A 22,002-nucleotide genomic window follows, 5' to 3' on the forward strand; every position below is an offset into this window, starting at 1 on the left:
TACTTTGTCATCTCCTTTCCTTCTGCCAGGTGTCACTTATTTAGACTAAACGTCTTCCTTTATATTCCCTCCCATACTGCCTCACTTTGTGGTTTATACTACTTCCTGGATGAAGTGTTCACTGCTGGAGGCTGCTGCTGCTGTTTGCTCAGATAAGTCTTTTCCTTTATTGTGTTTCCTTGCTGGCTTGATTCTAGGTGACCCTGACTCCGTCCATATTAAGTGCAGGGAGCCGGTGGTCGTGTCTCCTCACTATAAATAGGGTTTTCAGGTGTCACACAGTCTTAGGTACGTGGGCATGCAATCGTCTACCATTGAGACCCTTGCATGTGCATAGCAGTCAGGGAGAGCTTCTTAGTTTGGGATCAAGCCAGTTAGTCCAGCTATCTGCAACTTCTCTTCTTTTCAGTCTCAAGCTAATAGAATGTAGATTTGGTAGGATACACTGTAATAAAAACAATGTGTAATATGTAAGAAATTACAAAAATTAAATATTAAATAAATATATTTTTTTTAAGTCTGAGTCAATTTGATTTAGAAATGCCATAATTATGCTTGAAATCAGGGGCGTAGCTATAAGGGGTGTAGAGGTAGCAGTCGCTACCGGGCCCAGGGGCCTGAGGGGGCCCTTAGACCCTTGTACTGCATAAGAAGACACCAGTATTATAGAAAGTACACTCTGGTCAAGTTACATCTCTGGCTGGAGGGAAAGAGTTAGAGAATTTGGCATGGGAGACAGTGGCGGATCCAGAGCCTGGTCTCGGGAGAGGCACTTCCAGATTATTTTCTGTCCGCCGCCACAAAACAGTGGTGCTTATAGAACAGACTACACAGTGTATACTGTATATTGTGTGGCACAGTGTATGCTATATGTGTATAACAAACATATTTCACATGAAAACGTACAATTACTTGGCTTGGCCCTTGGGGATCTCGGACGCCACTTCAACACTTGGCTGGGTGCTCGGCGGAGCTGATGTTGTGTTTTATCCTAATGAGAAAGATTTCATAATAAGGATTTGGAGAAGGGGCAGAGGGATAGCAGAGCAGGGAGAAGCTGGTGCTGCTACTAGGAGGTCATACCATGGGGGAGTAATAAAGCCCACCATAATGCCCCCCCAGTAGAAATAATTATCCTTATAATGTGACAGTGTAAAAAATACCCCCTTGTAATGCCCCCAGTTAAGCTAATGTCGCCATAGTGCCCCCATAATGTGCCAATATAAAATACCCCTATATAGTTCCCCCATTAAATGCCCGCATAGGTGCTCCTCTCCCCCCTTCCTCCTAGTGTCCCCCATAATGTACCAGTATACAATGCCCCAGTAGATGCTCTGTGTCCCCCATAATTTGCAAATATAAAATACCCCTTCTTAGTGCCCCCCGTAGATGACCCCATAGTACTCCTCTTCCCCCTTTCCCCATAGTACCCACCATAATGTGTCCCAGTATAAAATCTACTGTACAGAGCCCCCATATAAAATACCTCGTATTTGTGGCCTCAGTAGATGCCCCTATAGTGTCCCCAATAATTTGCCAGTAATAAGAGCCCCCCAATCATGTGCCAGTAATAAAAGTACTCCCCCATCATGTGCCAGTAATAAAAGCACCCCCATCATGTGCCAGTAATAAAAGCACTCCCCCATCATGTGCCAGTATTAACAGCCCCCATCATGTGTTCCATTTATAACAGCCCCCTATCATGTGCCAGTAATAACAGCCCCCCAATGTGCCAGTAAAAACAGCCCCCCATTGTGCCAGTAATAACAGCCCCCAATGTGCCAGTAATAACAGCCCCCCATCATGTGCCAGTAATAACAGCCCCCCCAATATGCCAGTAATAACAGCCCCCCCAATGTGCCAGTAATAACAGCCCCCCCCCAATGTGCCAGTAATAACAGCCCCCCCCCCAATGTGCCAGTAATAACAGCCCCCCCCCAATGTGCCAGTAATAACAGCTTCCCCCAATGTGCCAGTAATAACAGCCCCCCCCATGTGCCAGTAAAAGTACTGTATATATAAAAAAAAAAAAAAAACACTTATACTTACCTCCATGTCAGCGATGCGATGCAGGCCTCTTCCGGCCTGTGTCCCACGCTGTACGGCTCAGGTGACGCAATGATGTCATTGTGCCGCCTGCGCCGGCTTCTGATAGGCTGCGGGTCTAGTGCCTGCAGCCTTTCAGAGGAAGGGAAAGGGACACGCCTCTCCCTCCCCTGCCACAGCACAGCCATCTGTATCGCTGTCCTGAGGATGGTGATACAGATGACTATGGAGATGAGCGCTTCCACAATGGAAGCGCTCATCTCCCTGTGCCCCGCCGCCGCGCCCCCCCCCCCCCCACTTCTGAGCAGGGCCGCGCCGCCAGCTCGGGGAGGGGGCAATTTCCCCGTTGCCCCACCTGAATCCGCCAGTGATGGGAGAAGGGGGGTGCCATTTACATTTTTGACTTGGCAGCACAAAGGCTATGTGCTTCCCTGCCCCTGCCCACAAAGCACTGAGGAAAGGGGGGCCCAAGTTGAACTCTTGCACCAGAGCCCATGAGCCTTTAACTATGCCCCTGCTTGATATATTTATGTCAGATTTATGCTTCACCACAGCAGAGCTTTGAACAGATCTTTAGTCACATCTTTACGACTATGACCATATCTTTGGATGTAAATCTGAATTTCTACTAACCCAACAATACAAACACTGATTACATTTTGGGCTATAGAAATATTGACAAATCCATTTTTGCATAGAAAAAAAACAACAACTCAGAGACCATTGGTTTTATGAGGTGCATGTGGTTTCGTATAATTTCTGGGCACAGTATTACCTATTCTACATGATTTACACCTCTTCACACATGCATTTGTATACACAAATGATAGAATTTATAGAATGACAATATCCATATTTTGTAGTAGTTTGTCTCCATATACAGTAATTGGTAATGCCCACATTTTTTTAATGAGCACTATGTTAGTATATTGGAGATTGCAGAGAAGTTTCCCAACTCTGGGGCACATTTATCAAACTGGTGTAAAGTAGAACTGGCTTAGTTGTCAATAGCAACCAATCAGGTTCCTCCTTTCATTTTCCAAAGAAGCTGTACCAAATGAAAGGAGGGATCTGATTGGTTGCAATGGGCAACTAAGCCAGTTCTAATTTACACCAGTTTGATAAATAACCCCATACGTGCTTTGATACATATGGTATAGCATGGAATTTTGTGGCATCCTCATGGCATCAAGAACTTGGGGTACTTACTGACTACACTCTCCCAACCAGGTATTTAGCAGTTACTTAAAGGGTATTATGGTAGGTACAAGTTATTTCCTATCCACAGAATAGGGGATAACTATTAGACCCTAGCACTGGAACCCCCACCGATCACAAGAATGGGAGCCCCTGCAGGCCCCCTGATGCTCCCATAAAATGACCGGACTCCGCGGATAGAGGATAACTTGTACCCACTGAAATACCCCTTTAAGGTCTATGACAGGGATAATCAACATTTGGGACTTCAGATGCTTTCAACTTCCAGCATGGACACTTATTGTAACTTTCATAGAAGTGAATTGAGGATTCTAGGAGTTGTATTTTCAGAACAGCTAGAGTGCTGGAGCTTGCTGATCTCCGGTCAATAATCTGTAGAGTGTTTAAGGTATTACATATGATAAGTGGAGGTTGCTTCTCAAAAAGTGTTGCACCCATGAACATACATTTTATATATATATATATATATATATATATATATATATATATATATATACACACATACATACATACACACACACACATATATACACACACACACTAGTCAAAAAAATAAAGGGAACACAAAAATAACATATCCTAGATCTGAATTAATTAAATATTCTTCTGAAATACTTTGTTCTTTACATAGTTGAATGTGCTGACAACAAAATCATACAAAAAAAAAATAAAAAATGGAAATCAAATTTTTCAACCCATGGAGGTCTGGATTTGGAGTCACCCTCAAAATTAAAGTGGAAAAACACACTACAGGCTGATCCAACTTTGATGTTATGTCCTTAAAACAAGTCAAAATGAGGCTCAGTAGTGTGTGTGGCCTCCACGTGCCTGTATGACCTCCCTACAACGCCTGTGCATGCTCCTGATGAGGTGGCGGACGGTCTCCTGAGGGATCTCTTCCCAGACCTGGACTAAAGCATCTGCCAACTCCTGGACAGTCTGTGGTGCAACGTGACGTTGGTGGATAGAGCGAGACATGATGTCCCAGATGTGCTCAATTGGATTCAGGTCTGGGGAACGGGCGGGCCAGTCCATAGCATCAATGCCTTTGTCTTGCAGGAACTGCTGACACACTCCAGCCACATGAGGTCTAGCATTGTCTTGCATTAGGAGGAACCCAGGGCCAACCGCACCAGCATATGGTCTCACAAGGGGTCTGAGGATCTCATCTCGGTACCTAATGGCAGTCAGGCTACCTCTGGCGAGCACATGGAGGGCTGTGTGGCCCTCCAAAGAAATGCCACCCCACACCATTACTGACCCAATGCCAAACCGGTCATGTTGCAGGCAGCAGAACGTTCTCCACGGCGTCTCAAGACTCTGTCACGTCTGTCACATGTGCTCAGTGTGAACCTGCTTTCATCTGTGAAGAGCACAGGGCGCCAGTGGCGAATTTGCCAATATTTGTGTTCTCAGGAAAATGCCAAACGTCCTGCACGGTGTTGGGCTGTAAGCACAACCCCCACCTATGGACGTCGGGCCCTCATATCATGCTCATGGAGTCTGTTTCTGACCGTTTAAGCAGACACATGCACATTTGTGGCCTGCTGGAGGTCATTTTGCAGGGATCTGGCAGTGCTCCTCCTGTGCCTCCTTGCACGAAGGCGGAGGTAGCGGTCCTGCTGCTGGGTTGTTGCCCTCCTACGGCCTCCTCCACGTCTCCTGATGTACTGGCCTGTCTCCTGGTAGCGCCTCCATGCTCTGGACAGTACGTTCACAGACACAGCAAACCTTCTTGCCACAGCTCGCATTGATGTGCCATCCTGGATAAGCTTTACTACCTGAGCCACTTGTGTGGGTTGTAGACTCCGTCTCATGCTACCACTAGAGTGAAAGCACCGGCAGCATTCAAAAGTGACCAAAACATCAGCCAGGAAGCATAGGAACTGAGAAGTGGTCAGGTCACCACCTGCAGAACCACTCCTTTATTGGGGGTGTCTTGCCTATAATTTCCACCTGTTGTCTATTCCATTTGCAGAACAGCATGTGAAATTGATTGTCACTCAGTGTTGCTTCCTAAGTGGACATTTTGATTTCACAGAAGTGTGATTGACTTGGAGTTACATTGTGTTGTTTAAGTGTTCCCTTTATTTTTTTGAGCAGTGTATATATATATATATATATATATATATATATATATATCAATCAAAAAACGGAACAGCACCTCCTGAGACAAATCGCAGGTGCAAGCTACCCGGCATAATACATATACACAGTGTCTTGCAAAAGTATTCACCCCCTTGACTTTTTTCGTGTTTTGTTACATTACAGCTTTAAGTATAATGTTTTGTTAATCTGAATTTTATGTGATGGATCAGAACACAATAGTCAAAGTTGGTGAAGTAAAATGAGAAAAATATATAAATAAAACTATTGTTTAGAAATAGAAAAGGCAAGGGACTGTATATACACACAAACACACAGATCGAGTTTTTTTTTTTTTTTACTGTATAGTACATTGCCATAACAACTACAAAAAGTCGCTTTTGTGATTTTAAACAGCAAGGAGAAAAGTACAGAGAAGAAGGGCGAGAGGAGCAGGTTCAATGGCTAAATAAGGTTGCTATGCAACCTGCAAATGGAGAGCGATGTGGTCCCCTTTGTCACCAGGTCACACAGCTGCCCATTGTAGTTCCATATTGTAAAAACATTCTAATTGCAGATTCACAAATATATTTATGGAAGAATGCATCCTAAAAACATTAGTGACAGAGGAGTGTCAAGGCCATATAACAGAATGGAGTCACTGGCACAGTATATTCTCATAGCTCACATGGTTACATTATTCCTTGTAATACACACTTCAGGTGCTGCAAAACCTCTTTAAAAGGGATTTTGTCATCGCGTTTTAGCCAATAGAGCTGCGGACATGCACGGCTAGATCGCCGCTAGCATGTCCGCAATATACTTGTCCCATATCTCTGTGTGCTTTTATTGTGTTTAAAAAATGATTTAATTGATATGTAAATGAGCCTGGTAAGGAGCCCAAGGGGCTGTACTAACCTTCTTGGAGCCCAGCCACGCCCCCCGTGAAGGAGCCCAGCACCGCCTGCGTCCTCCGAATCTCCTCCTTGCTCGCAGTTAGATCGCCGTAATCTCGCGATGCGCGAGCTCGCACATGCGCAGTGCCGGCATAGTGTTCCTTTCCTGTGCTGGCATCAGCCTCAGGGAAGGAACTGCGCATGCGCGAGCTCACGCATCGCGAAATTACGGCGATCTAACTTTGTGAGCAAGGAGGAGATTCGGAGGATGAAGGCGGTGCTAGGCTCCTTCATAGGGGGCTCTAAGAAGGTTAGTACAGCCCCTGGGGCTCCTTACCAGGTTCATTTACATATCTATAAAATCATTTTTTAAACACAATAAAGGCACACAGCCCTATGGGACAAGTATATTGCGGACATGCTAGTGGCGATCTAGCCGTGCATGTCCGCAGCTCTATAGGCTAAAACGAGGTGACAGAATCCCTTTAAACTGTTTCAGGGCCATAGTAATTTCAGTCTTCAGAACCCGGCATAGTTTAACTATTTTTCACAAACAACATTTTTATTTGTTGGGCTGCCGACGTGATTTTCGCATCATTTTTTGTAAATAATTCTGGTTAATTTTCAAGTCATTTTTATGTAAATAGGGAGGAATTTCTTATTGCATGTAGGGTTGAGCAAATTGAAGCATCCGAAAAGGATTATAATCCGAATTTCAGGGAAAATTCTATTTGTCACAAAGCTGAATTTTCTTGTGCTTCATGGTAATGAATCAATTTTCCCTGAAATAACCTTTTAAAAAAATATCCCCCTATCAGATTTCAGATCAGAATTCCATGTCAGAACCCCATAAAACCTCCATGTCAGACCCCTATCAGACCTTAGATCAGACTTCCATGTCAGAGCCCCATCCGACCTCTGATCAGACTTCCATGTCAGACCCCCATCAGACTTCCATGTCAGACCCCCATCAGACTTCCATGTCAGAGCGCCATCAGGCTTCAGTGCCAGATCCCCATAAGATCTCAGATCAGAGATAAAATAAATACATTCACCTCTCCTGCTCTGTTCTTCCTCTCCCGGTCCAGTGGTCTCTGCAGCCCTCGTCTTCTCCGGCCCTCACACATCATGGCCTGATGCTGTACCCATCATGGAAGCGCTCACTAGTATTTGCTTTATAAAAAGCATTGCCATTTTTCCTCCTCTTTTGGAGGGAAAAAGTGTGTCTTATAAAGCAGAAAAATATGGTAATATGTTGGATGGTGCTTTATTGCGGTAAAGAGAAGCAAGGGCAACTTTCTATAATCTATTTATTATTTTTTTTCATTTTTGAAACTCTCTAATCCTTTTGAAAAGGACCATATTGGCCACATGTCTACTCTATGAAAAAGATTTAATGTTCTGCATCCTCTATGGTGCAGACTGATATGGCTTCTGATAAAGAACCTTTCTTTAAAAAAGTGGGAGTCCTGCAGTCAGTAAGTGTATTATGCTAGGTACAAGTTATTTCCTATCCACAAAATAGGGGATAACTATTAGACCCAGGACTAGGAACTTCCTATAAATGCAACCCAAGGGTATGACCACACGCTCAGGATTCTTCATGCAGTTTTGAATGCCAGAATCTGTTGTGGATCTTAAAAAAGAAGAAGATATAAAAAAAATATAAAGCTTTGTATCATTAACAGAATCAGAATGTTACATTTATATAAAATATTATTTACATCTGGCATTATTTCCAAGCACTTCAATGCAGATGTCCATTGATGAGGATTACTATATACACAAATAAAACCCAGAATCTTATATTTACATCAAAAGTGCATTCTATCTGCTAACGTAATCTATTTAACCTAGAAGTAAACTTGTTCTGTTTTTGTATCCCAGTACACATAATTTATTTCTCTTGGGTTATCTTCAAAAGTGCCTTTACAGCAAATTAGAGGCCTGGATGTGTTCTGAAGCTTCTCTGCTATATATGGAATCAGTGCAAAATGTAGCTATGCCACTGAAGCTTCAAATACACAGCATAAATTGCCTTACCTCAGGCCTTTTACTCATTTGTGAACTCCCAGCAGATAATTGATGCCACAGCACTGGCTGTATCATTAAGCGAAACAAAATGCTTTGACCACAAAGGGAAATGGAAAGTGTTTTGGGGAACAGATGTACCGTAATCAGCGTGGCTTTTATTAATCCCAACATTGTAAAGATATAAAGTAAATGAAAAATCACACACAGTCCATTTCCTTTGGCATAATGTGTCCCAATATGTCTTGACATAATTAGAAAATACAGGGATTTAAGGTGGTCGGGCAGTTTAGACAGATAAGATCCACAGTCCTCCAAATGTATGAAGCCGTACTGGCCTTTGGTCACAGCATTTCACAGGCAATTGTCAAATTTGAACCTAATTTGTTCTCTGCACCATGAAGCCTCATGTTGGATCTAGCATTATGTACTGTAGTTATAAATGCACAGAGCTGAAAGTCTGCATTGCTTCCCAGCAACTAAGCAAATGCTCAAAAGCTATTTCCTAACAGAACTAAATCATTTGCTACCTGCTTACTCATAAATACTATCAATGATAAGGTTTCTAAGATTCATATAGAGTTAAATACACAGGCAAGTCAAATTATTGCGACCACTATCTACTTTTGACGTTGGCAGTGTAGTTCATGAAGAAAGTGATATATCGTGAGTTGGCTTGGTGGGTATATAAGTTGTGCTATAGGCTGTCTACACATATATCCCTTATTAATATTTTGGGTAAAAGGGATGTGTAACGGTCGCGTACACACACACACAGGGGGGAGGGAAGTGACCACTGCGCTCCACCCTTACCCCTGGCCCTGCCTACTTGCCTCGCGAGTCCTAATGACAGGGGACAACTGGACGGCAATCCCTAACTTGGAATAAGTGCAGGGATGACAGACAGACAAACAAAAGGACGTGAACGGACCGAGTCAATACCAGGAAAGCTACAAAGTACAAATGGAGCAAGCAGAGAATTGTCAGGAGAAGCCGGGGTCATAAATACCAGGAGAGACGTGAAGTACCAAAGGAGTCAGCAGAGGATCGTCAGGAGGAGGCCGGGGTCAAATACCAGGAGAGCAGCAAAGTACACAAGGAGCAGGCAGAGGATCGTCAGGAATTCAGCAGGAGGTAAGTACGCCAGGAAAGACCAAATCACAGGTGGAACCTAAATTAACAGGCAACCTGTATTTATAGTGGGGAGTGAGGGTCATGTGACGTGGCCAGCGTCACATGACCGACAGACCAACCAGTCGAGCACCGAGTGATCAGCTCGGCGCTCAAGGCAGACTAGGAGCAGGGAGCCACCCAGCTAGTAAAGCCTCCCTGGGAATGAGGTCAAACACAGATCCTCATTCCCAAAGCTAAGCAACAGTTCTGCGGGCAATGGGGGACCGAGTGCACCTTCGGAACCCCGTTACAGAATGATTTATCAGAGTTGCAAAAAGGGTTGATTATTGGCTTTCAGACAAAGGGTGTCAGTATATCTGACCATGTGCTGCTGTGGTGAAAGTGTATCGCGAGTGGACAAATAGCAATAAATGGCACCATTGTGAATAAGCGACGTGGAAACTGCAGAGCACCACGTGCTACACAACCACACCTAACTTTCCACAGAGCTAAATCTCTGAAAGAGATGATAGCACCATCCTGCCCCAAATTTAACTCACTGACCAATATCACAACCCACCGCAACCACTAAACCCAAGGGCTCATTCAAATGCGGACAAAACCGCTGTAAATGTTGCCGCTCGATAAAAGACGGGCTAAAAGAAGTAGAGGTCACTACCTCAGGTGAAAAAATCCCACTACATAGCCACATGGACTGCAGCACATCTCATGTAATATACATGCTGCATGGTCCATGTGGCCTTCAATACGTGGGCTGCACCACTCAGAGCCTTAGAGACCGTATCAATTCCCACCGCTCAAATATAACAAAAAAAAATACATGAAACATAGTGTCTCAAGACACTTCGCACAAGTGCACTCTGGCAATGCATCTTCTCTGAGCTTGACCCCTATAGAATGGATTCCGAATTCCTTTTGACAATTATGTCAAAAAGAAATGTACTGGATTTTCCATTTCAACTCTCTCATTCCGTTCGGCCTCAATGAATCCCTAGAACACAATAAATACTAATGATCAACCACTATTACCCCACAAGTAAAATGATCCAAACCTTTTGACCTTTGGCTCAATATAATAGGGTGCATCATTACATTCACCTAGCTTATTCAATTTTTGTTTATTTACAATTTTTTATATATTTTTTGCCATACATGTATGTAGCTGTGTATACGCATATATGTTTTCATTTTATTCACTTATTTGTTCATTTGTACAAATTCAATACCAAACATGCTTTCTCTAATAGATGTTCGCCTAACGTCTGTTACACGCCCACCCCTTTTTGTCTAATTCAACATTGAATATGTTTCATTTTATGGACATGCCCCCCTGTTTCCCCCCTCCCCTCACTAACACCCTATACATTATATTACCCCCGCCCCCCATTACTTCATCCATATAATAACAATATATATTTTTAGCATTTTATAGGGCCAACAGCCCACCATTCAACCTCCCTCTCTTATTGATACTCAATTTTATATATATTTTTAAAATTTATTTTTTTGTTATATATATATATATATATATATATATATATATATATATATATATATTTTTTTTTTTTTCTTTGTTTCATTTTATTTCACCTCGGGGCGGAGCGAGGATGCGTCCATACTTCTGGGCTTCCGGTGTTCTGCCACTTTTCTATACCCGGACAAAAGTCTATACCTGGAAGTGATGTAGCTGCACCGGAAGTCACGTGGACGCGTTGGAATCAGCTGGAGGAGGGGGTGTGCGCGCTGTGCAAGCGCATTCAGCTAAAGTATAGTAATCTGGCAGAACGCCGCGAGCCTGTAATCTACATTAATTTGTTAGCTCACTACGCATCGGACTCGGCCACCCTGCGCTCGGCATTTGCTAAAACTAACTCTATGCCGCCATTGATAGTAGAAAGAAATGGATGGTAAAGAAAGAGATGGATGGTAAAGGAATGGACGGCTGGGAAAATGCAGGGGCGTTCTGCCAGATTACTATACTTTAGCCAAATGCACTTGAACAGCGCGCACACCCCCTCCTCCAGCTGATTCCAACGCGTCCACGTGACTTCCGGTGCAGCTACATCACTTCCGGGTATAGACTTTTGTCCGGGTATAGAAAAGTGGCAGAACACCGGCCGTGAACCGGAAGTTCAGTCATGTGTTCCACTTTGGAACGCATGCAGTAGGAACCGGAAGTCGTCCCGTGCGTTCCACTCTGGAACGCATGATGGATGCATACAACTGACGATACGGCTCAAGCAAGAAAAATCCTCCTAAAGGGCCTTCAACCCCTAAAGAGGCCCACTCACATGCCGCCAACATATGTATACAACATTATTATTCAATAACTATAGGTCACATGACTCGGTCGATCGGACTGGAGGTGATACCCCGCCCACTTCCGGTCCGCACCAAATTTTGCCGCTACTTGACTCTTAATTGACTGATTACCACCCCTATTTATGTATATTGCCATGCACACTCTTGCATTCTATTTTACTTGCTCTTGAGAAAGGGGGATATATACCCCGAACCGCATTGAGCTATTAACCATTAAATAACTCTCTACTTGGAACCCTGGTGTCATTCTTCTGGGACGTGGAGGCAAGTCCATACTATCATATCAAGCGATCTCGGCGAGGGAGGGGAAGGTATAGGTGTCATATGCTTATCCTATACCTCCCTCCCTGGTGAAGTAAGTCTGCGTTATATCTATACAAATATTTATTACACTGTTTTAATACCATTCACTACCGATTTTAAATATTTACAACCACATACTCCCTTTTTTTAGTTTTTTTTTATAAGATTTTAATATAAGATTTTATACAAGATTTTCATAATTCTACCACTGCCCTTGCGCCCCAGTGCTAATCCTCCCCCGACCACCATCAAAGCTACTTAGGGAAACCTCTAGCACAAACACATTTTTTTCATTTTTTTCCCTCAAACGTGCTATTGATGTCAGAGATGCTAACATTTCTGCATAAAGGCAGCAGAAAAGGCTTACATTGTCAAGGTAGTATCAGAATTGGACCTCCGCTGATTGGCAAAGGGTTTCTCTGATGAGTCCCGTTTTCTGCTTCATTGAATGGATGGACGTTGGCGTGTCAGGCCAGAAACATCAGGGAACAAACACCCTGAAACTGTTGCTGGAAGAACACAAGCTGGTGGTGGCAGCGTTAAGATCTGGGGGATATTTTTATGGTATTCTCTGGGTCCACTCATCCATGTGGAAAGCACTCTCAATCGATTTGGGTATGAATTTCCTTCATGTCAAGTGGAACCAGAAAAAGAGATTGCTGGGGTACTAGGGAATCGTCTGAATTTTATTCCAGAATTTTGAGTCTGTTTAAAAAAAAATAGATTGGCCATAAAACCCTTTAACAACTTACAGACTACCTAAAATTTATAAACAAGGAGCTCTGCTTATGATTATTCATTGCTATTTGTAAAGTGGTTCAGTCAAGCTAAAATTATGTCCTAGTAAAGTCCTTGGGGCTACAATTTTATATCACTATAATCATAGCAAACTACATTAATCATGATATGACATGATATTATTTTCTGAGGACAGGTTCTCAGTTTCGAATTGGTGGGGGTCCAACTCTCATCATACCCCACCAATCATGTGAGTGGTGCATCCTGTTCAATGTTTACCTTACACCGTCTATACTGTAGCAGTAGTAAAGTCAAATGACAGCTGTTCAAGTGAATGAGAATCTGTAAAAACATTGGACTATAACTATAATGTAGATGGCATGTGGGTAAACAGAGAGGGTAAAAAGAGGATACAGCACACAAACACCTGCCCCTTTAAACAGCTGATTGTCAGGGGTGCCGAGAGTTGGATCCCCACCAGTTTGACAATGATGACTTATCCTGAGAATATGTTATGAATATCACAAGAGCAGAATACGCTTCTAATTTTTAGGAAACACCCAAAGGGTTAACAAACGTCCAAAATCTCATTTTGAATACATTAAGTGGCACATTATTATTATTATTATTTTATAAGATGATCTATGGGGGTGTTCAAATATATAGGCTCCCTGAATGCTACTTCAGATCTGCTGGTCACTAAAATATATAGTAGTTTTTGGAAATTTTCAAACCCTTTTAACGTCACCAAAAAGTACATTTGAAAAATTATGTCAACATAAAGTGGACATATGATTAGCTATTTTGTGGTGTATAGCTATACAGTTGCAAGAAAAAGTATGTGAACCATTTGGAATAATATGGATTTCTGCACAAATTGGTCATAAAATGTGATCTTTATCTAATTCACAACACTAGACAATCACAGTCTGCCTAAACTAATAACACACAAAGAATTAAATGTTACCATGTTTTTATTGAACACACCATGTAAACATTCACAGTGCAGGTGGAAAAAGTAGGTGAACCATTGGATTTAATAACTGACTGAACCTCTTTTGGCAGCAATAACTTTAACCAAACTTTTTCTGTAGTTGCAGATCAGACATGCACAACGGTCAGGAGTAATTCTTAACCATTACTCTTTTCAGTTCAGCAATATTCTTGGGATGTCTGGTGTGAATTGCTTTTTTCAGGTCATGCCACAGCATCTCAATCGGGTTGAGGTCAGGGCTCTGACTGGGCCACTCCAGAAGGCATATTTTCTTCTGTTTAAGCCATTCTGTTGTTGATTTACTTCTATGCTTTGGGTCGTTATCCTGTTGCAACACCCATCTTCTGTTGAGCTTCAGCTGGTAGACAGATGGCCTTAAGGTCTCCTGCAAAATGTCTTGATAAACTTGGGAATACATTTTTCCTTCAATGATAGCAATCCGTCCAGGCCCTGATGCAGCAAAGCAGCCTCAAACCATGATGCCCCCACCACCATACTTCACAGTTGGGATGAGGTTTTGATGTTGGTGTACTGTGCCTTTAGTGTTGTGTGTTTCTCCCAAACAACTCAACTTTGGTTTCATCTGTCCACAGAATATTTTGCCAGTACTGCTATGGAACATCCAGTTGTGCAAACTGTAAACGTGCATCAATGTTTTTTTTGGACAGCAGTGGCTTCCTCTGTGGTATCCTCCCATGAAATGCATTCTTGTTTAGTGTTTTACGTATCGTAGAATCGCTAACAGGTTTGTTAGCATATGCCAGAGACTTTTGTAAGTCTTTAGCTGACACTCTAGGATTCTTCTTCACCTCATTGAGCAGTCTGTGCTGTGCTCTTGCAGTCATCTTTACAGGACGGCCACTCCTAGGGAGAGTAGCAGCAGTGCTGAACTTTATCCATTTATAGACAATTTGTCTTACTGTGGACTGATGAACAGCAAGGCTTTTGGAGATACTTTTATAATCCTTTTCAGCTTTATGCAAGTCAACAATTCTTAGGCTCCATTCACACGTCCGCAAAATGGGTCCGCATCCTTTCCGCAATTTTGCAGAATGGGTGCGGACCCATTCATTCTCTATGGGGACGGAATGGATGCGGACAGCACACAGTGTGCTGTCTGCAGCCGCAATTGCGGAGCGCGGCCCCGATTTTGGGTCCGCAGCTCCGCAAAAAGATAGAGCATGTCCTATTCTTGTCCGCAGCTTGCGGACAAGAATAGGCATTTCTATATGGGTGCCGGGCTGGTGTGTTGCGGACTCGCAATTTGCGTTTCCGCAACACACCACGGACGTGTGAATGCAGCCTTAATCGTAGGTCTTCTGAGAGCTCTTTTGTGTGAGGCATCATTCATATCAGGCAATGCTTCTTGTAAAAAGCAAACCCAAAACTGGTGTGTGTTTTTTATAGGGCAGGGCAGCTGTAACCAACACCTCCAATCTCATCTCATTGATTGGACTCCAGTTGGCTGACACCTCACTCCAATTAGCTCTTGGAGATGTCATTAGTGCAGGGGTTCACATACTTTTTCCACCTGCACTGTGAATGTTTACATGGTGTGTTCAATAAAAACATGGTAACATTTAATTCTTTGTGTGTTATTAGTTTAAGCAGACTGTGATTGTCTATTGTTGTGACTTAGATGAAGATCAGATCATATTTTATGACAATTTGTGCAGAAATCCATATCATTTCAAAGGGTTCACATACTTTTTCTTGCAACTGTATATCTTAAGAGCAGACAAATTCAAATTCTGAAAATTGTTAAGATTTGTAATAAAAAAAAAAAATTAACCAAAAGTTGCCACTAACATAAAGTGTATCACTAAAAACTATCTGAAATATTGTCACATAATTTGACATATCAGATTTGAAAAATAGGGATCTATCCTTAAGGCCAAAACTGCCTCAGCTCCATGCAACGGATTTTGTCCGGCCGAATCCCGGCATATTTGTCAGATAACGGACAGATCTCAGCCGGATTCCATTGTAGTCAATGGGCCGGTGGCCATGCGGTAACATCCAGCTGTGCCAGATGTAGAGAGCTCTGGCAGGTAGTCTTGATCGAGCACCATAGTGTTCGGGTGCTTGGGGGCTCGGGCCGAAAACATCGGGATGCTCGGGTGCTCTACCGAGAACCCGAGTATAATGGAAGTCAATGGGAGAACCCAAGCATTAAACCAGGCACCTCCTGCTCTGAAGAGAGGAGGGTGCCTGGTTCATAGGAAAAGGTCAGGAATTTATGGAAACACCACCAAAATGGTTTGGGAACAGCATGGGGAGGATGCCTAGATGCAACTTGGACACTGCTGGGAATGATGTTGTCCGAGTAGTACGCCACTTTTACAGACTGACAATAATACGCACAAAACCGAAGAAAAAATCCTTTTTAGATGAAAAATTGTTAGGAAACATTCTTTCCTGTATAGTTACTTGTATATAAAGTGTAAGTGCTGCCAAAAATTACAAGGAAGATGCACTCCGATACAACCTGCATATCACATAAAGGATGGTCTCATTCACATTGAGGTACAATTGTTCATGTAGTGGGACTACAATCATAAAGCCTATAAACTAAGTGAAAGGGCTGCCAAAAATTACAAGGAATCGGCATTACAATACACCATTTGTTACACATAAAGGAGGGCATCATACACAGCCTTGAAAAATTATGATTGATGGCCTGCTGGTAACCCTCAAAAACAGTTGTAGCAAGGGCCAGCTGAGCTGACCATATAAAATATTATCGGTGAGGGCCTGCTGCCACTTTGGTAGCTCTAGATAACCTGGGGCCGATTGCACATCCCCGTGACGGCGACGATCCATTTGGATGTCTGGCCTATCAACTTTTGATGTTATTGTCAGCGCAAACCATGGTGACTACGGATAACGGGGAATCAGGGTTCGATTCCTGAGAGGGAGCCTGAGAAACAGCTACAGCTACCACATCCAAGCATGGCAGCATGCGTGCAAATCACCTATTAGGTATAATTAGGTGATCTGACCCTGTAAAAGATTTTAGGTGCAGGCCTGTAGGTGAGCTGACCCTGTAAAAGATTGGAGGTAAAGGCCTGCTGGTGAGCTGACCCTGTAAAAAATTATATGCAAGGGCCTGCTGGTGAGCAGAACCTGAAATATTTTACACGAAACAGATTGAAGATACGGCTCTCACCTGCCCCTTCTCCTCTGTGAGCACGAAAAATAAACCGCACTTGGATGCGGATAACTTGGAATCCAAACAAAAAGCGAACATCCAGCTCAGTCTCGCAAAGGTTCAACGTACTTTATTAGTGCGGTTAAAAATATACGTCCAGTACAACCAGTCTTTGTCTACGCGTTTCGGACTATCAGGTATGTAAGCCCTTACTCATGACATACTGAAAGACACAACTAAAAGCAGCATATATAGTGGGTCAACACCTGTGCCCCGATTAAGCCCCAATCTATATTAAAGAAACTATCTTCAAAAAAGTGAAACTCACAGAAGGTTTCGTTCAGTTCCACAGACATGGACTCTCTTGATTCCGAGCCTGAAACAGCTGCTTCCTCTACTAACAATGCCTCTCTGCCCTCGACAAGTAATGTTTCCCATAAGATGGCTGCAAAAAACAAAGGGCGAGTAGGAGGCATAGAAAATCACCGTTATCCAGCACGACACAGGAGGGCCAAAATGAACTACAAGTAATTAATTTGTCTGCGTCCTTGCTATCCAGGAAACAAACAGGGCCGTCTTTGCCGCAGGGCAAAAGGGGCAGCTGCCCCAGGCCCAGTTGCTCCTGGGGGCCCAAGGGAGCTCTGTTTCCCGACTCCCATTCACTAGTGACTGCATCGCTAGGTTAAAAAATTCAAGGCCTGGGCCCCTGATGTTTTGTCCCATGCCCCGAATGTCCTGCCTGCTAGATACAACTGTATTGCCGTACACAGAACGGCAATACAATTGAATCTAATACAGGTGAAGGACCAGTGGTGACATCACAGGTCATGTGATCAGCAAAACAGGCTGTGATAGGATGACCTGGATGATGTCACCATTATGTGACCAGTGCAGGATTTGACCGGAGTGAAGAGGAGAAGGAGCCTAATGCTGATGTCTGTATATTAGGACTGGAGAGGTAAGTGAAGGGAGAGGCAGAGCAATGCTGGGAGTTGTAGTTATTTAACTGGGATGTATGTTAGGGCTGAAGGGAGGGATGTTATTGACATGGAACTGTGTGCTTGAGGTGGCTGGGGGAGGGAGTGATGTTATTTACATGGGATTGTATGTTGAAAGTGGATGGTGGGGGGGAATGATGTTTACACTGCGTGCAGAATTATTAGGCAAATGAGTATTTTGACCACATCATCCTCTTTATGCATGTTGTCTTACTCCAAGCTGTATAGGCTCGAAAGCCTACTACCAATTAAGCATATTAGGTGATGTGCATCTCTGTAATGAGAAGGGGTGTGGTCTAATGACATCAACACCCTATACTAGGTGTCCATAATTATTAGGCAACTTCCTTTCCTTTGGCAAAATGGGTCAAAAGAAGGACTTGACAGGCTCAGAAAAGTCAAAAATAGTGAGATATCTTGCAGAGGGATGCAGCACTCTTAAAATTGCAAAGCTTCTGAAGCGTGATCATCAAACAATCAAGCGTTTCATTCAAAATAGTCAACAGGGTCGCAAGAAGCGTGTGGAAAAACCAAGGCGCAAAATAACTGCCCATGAACTGAGAAAAGTCAAGCGTGCAGCTGTCAAGATGCCACTTGCCACCAGTTTGGCCATATTTCAGAGCTGCAACATCACTGGAGTGCCCAAAAGCACAAGATGTGCAATACTCAGAGACATGGCCAAGGTAAGAAAGGCTGAAAGACGACCACCACTGAACAAGACACACAAGCTGAAACGTCAAGACTGGGCCAAGAAATATCTCAAGACTGATTTTTCTAAGGTTTTATGGACTGATGAAATGAGAGTGAGTCTTGATGGGCCAGATGGATGGGCCCGTGGCTGGATTGGTAAAGGGCAGAGAGCTCCAGTCCGACTCAGACGCCAGCAAGGTGGAGGTGGAGTACTGGTTTGGGCTGGTATCATCAAAGATGAGCTTGTGGGGCCTTTTCGGGTTGAGGATGGAGTCAAGCTCAACTCCCAGTCCTACTGCCAGTTTCTGGAAGACACCTTCTTCAAGCAGTGGTACAGGAAGAAGTCTGCATCCTTCAAGAAAAACATGATTTTCATGCAGGACAATGCTCCATCACACGCGTCCAAGTACTCCACAGCGTGGCTGGCAAGAAAGGGTATAAAAGAAGAAAATCGAATGACATGGCCTCCTTGTTCACCTGATCTGAACCCCATTGAGAACCTGTGGTCCGTCATCAAATGTGAGATTTACAAGGAGGGAAAACAGTACACCTCTCTGAACAGTGTCTGGGAGGCTGTGGTTGCTGCTGCACGCAATGTTGATGGTGAACAGATCAAAACACTGACAGAATCCATGGATGGCAGGCTTTTGAGTGTCCTTGCAAAGAAAGGTGGCTATATTGGTCACTGATTTGTTTTTGTTTTGTTTTTGAATGTCAGAAATGTATATTTGTGAATGTTGAGATGTTATATTGGTTTCACTGGTAAAAATAAATAATTGAAATGGGTATATATTTGTTTTTTGTTAAGTTGCCTAATAATTATGCACAGTAATAGTCACCTGCACACACAGATATCCCCCTAAAATAGCTAAAACTAAAAACAAACTAAAAACTACTTCCAAAAATATTCAGCTTTGATATTAATGACTTTTTTGGGTTCATTGAGAACATGGTTGTTGTTCAATAATAAAATTAATCCTCAAAAATACAACTTGCCTAATAATTCTGCACTCCCTGTATGTACATGGGACTTAATGTTTAGGCTACGTTCACACTTGGGTTTGGGGATCCGCTTGTGAGATACGTTTTTAAGGCTCTCACAAGCAGCCCCAAATGCATCAGTTTAACCCCAATGCATTCTGAATGGATGCGGATCCATTCAGAATGCATTCGTTCGGCTCCGTACAGCGCCCCGTTCCGTTTTGGAGGCAGACCCCAAAATGCTGCAATCAGCGTTTTTGTGTCCGCATGGCCTTGCAGAGCCAAACGGATCCGACCTGACTTTCAATGTAAGTCAGGACGGATCCGTATTGGGACTTATAAATTCAAATCTAATACAAACGAATCGGTCCTGAACGGATGCATTTGTTTGTATTATCGGTGCGAATCCATCCTGTACAAGTACAGGACAGATCCGCACGAACACAAGTGTGAAAGTAGCCTTAGGGGGTGATGTTTACATGGGATTGTGCGTTGGAGGCGGCTGGGGAGGAGGTGATGTTATTTACATGGGACTGTATGGTGGAGGGAGGATTATAACTGCAGGGGGCACTGCAGATCCAGGGAACATTATAGGCGGTCTTATTACAACTGGGGGCTCTATAGGAGGGTCTTATAGATCCTCCTTATTTCTACTAAGCGCACTAAGGGGGCCTTATTACTACTGAGGGGTCTGTAGGGAGCTTTATTACCACTGGGGGAACAATAGGGGGCCTTATTTCTACTGGGGACTCTGTGAGGGTATTATTAATATGGGAGGGCTCTTCTAATAATGGGGGCATTGTTGAGGAGCATTATCACGGTTGGGGAAGTGTTACTAATGAGGGCATTCTAGAAGAGAATTACTATTGATGGGACTATGAGGAGCACTATTACTATGGGGGGCAGTAATGTTTCTTCAGGATAGTATTTGGGGGTATTGGGGGGGGGGCAGGGGCATAACTAAAGGCTCATGGGCTCCGGTGCTAGAGTTCAGCTTGGGCCCCCCTTCCCTCAGTACTTTGTTTGTCTTCTTATGCGGCACAAGTGTCTTTGGGCCCCTTCATGCTCCTGGGCCCGGTAGCGACTGCTACCTCTGCACCCCCTATAGCTACACCCCTGGGGGAGGGGGGGGGCACAGCAAGCAGCAGGATAACACTCTGGGGACTCCAGTTGGGGGATAATGATAGAATTTGAGGAAGCTAAGATATCTGTGTGTCACACTCTGCAGAGACGAGGCGGCTGAGAGAAGTTGTCCAGACCGAGTGGAGAAGATGATGAGAGAGAAGATCTACAGAGAAGATGATGACAGAGAGGAGACGTCACCTGGAGGCCCTGGACGTGACAGGTAAGTGCTGCTGTATAGCAAGTACAGCAAAGTGGGGGGGAGTGGGGGGGGGGGGTGGGGGGGTGGGATCCAGGGGGCCCACGTAAATTCTTGCCCAGGGTCCAATCAATATTAAAGACGGCCCTGGAAACAAATAAGTGTTTTGAAAAGAGGTTTAACATTTTCACCTACCTGTGATTTTGATCTTTATAAAACTATCCTGGATGTCAACAGGCTTGCGCGCAACTTCACATTAAGACGGCATTTCCAGGAATGCCCTCCCGAGAATGCTGTCGAGGATGATAGGGGCGGCAGTCTCTTGACGTCCATCGATAATGGAATATCTCCTAATACAGGTACCGTAACATTCAACACACTAACGGAATGTAATAATATGAATTTTGTTAAAATGATACATGTTTGCAATCTACAGGAGCTACAGACAATGCGGGAGGACCTTGTATTGATTAATTCCTCACCTTGTTTCAATACTACAAACCGGGATTTTTATCCGGTGCAGTCAAGGTCCCCCGCATTGGATCGTTACCAAGAATTTGTTGAAATGGACTTGGTCCTGCTGGATAACAAAGTCAAGTCCAGAGATAATCATCCCCATCACAATAATATGACCACAGGGGAGTTTCAGGCGTTACGGGAGCTGAAAAACAGAGATGACATAATTATTAAGCAGGCCGATAAGGGGGGAGCGGTAGTTGTACTTGATAGTGGAATCTACAAATTACAGATTTGAGAGATAACCCACTCTTCTCCTTTCAGAAGGAAATGATGGAATTATTATCTCTAGGTATGAAATCCGGTTTCATCAGCAAGAAGGAGACAGATTATATTTATATTGATCATCCGATCATCTCTGTTTTTCATGCACTCCCCAAAATGCTTAAAGACCAATAGTGGCAGGAATAGGATCGTTTTCAGAAAGACTGTCGCAATGGGTGGATTTACTTCTTCAACCTGTAGTTCCACATATACCAGTGTTCCTTAGGGATACTAGATCAGTTCTACAGGCATTTAACACTATTGAATGGTCTGAACACCATACATGGATTATAGCGGACGTTGTCTCACTATAT

The sequence above is a fragment of the Bufo bufo genome, chromosome 8, assembly GCF_905171765.1.
Source record: "Bufo bufo chromosome 8, aBufBuf1.1, whole genome shotgun sequence".
Lineage (NCBI taxonomy): Eukaryota > Metazoa > Chordata > Amphibia > Anura > Bufonidae > Bufo > Bufo bufo.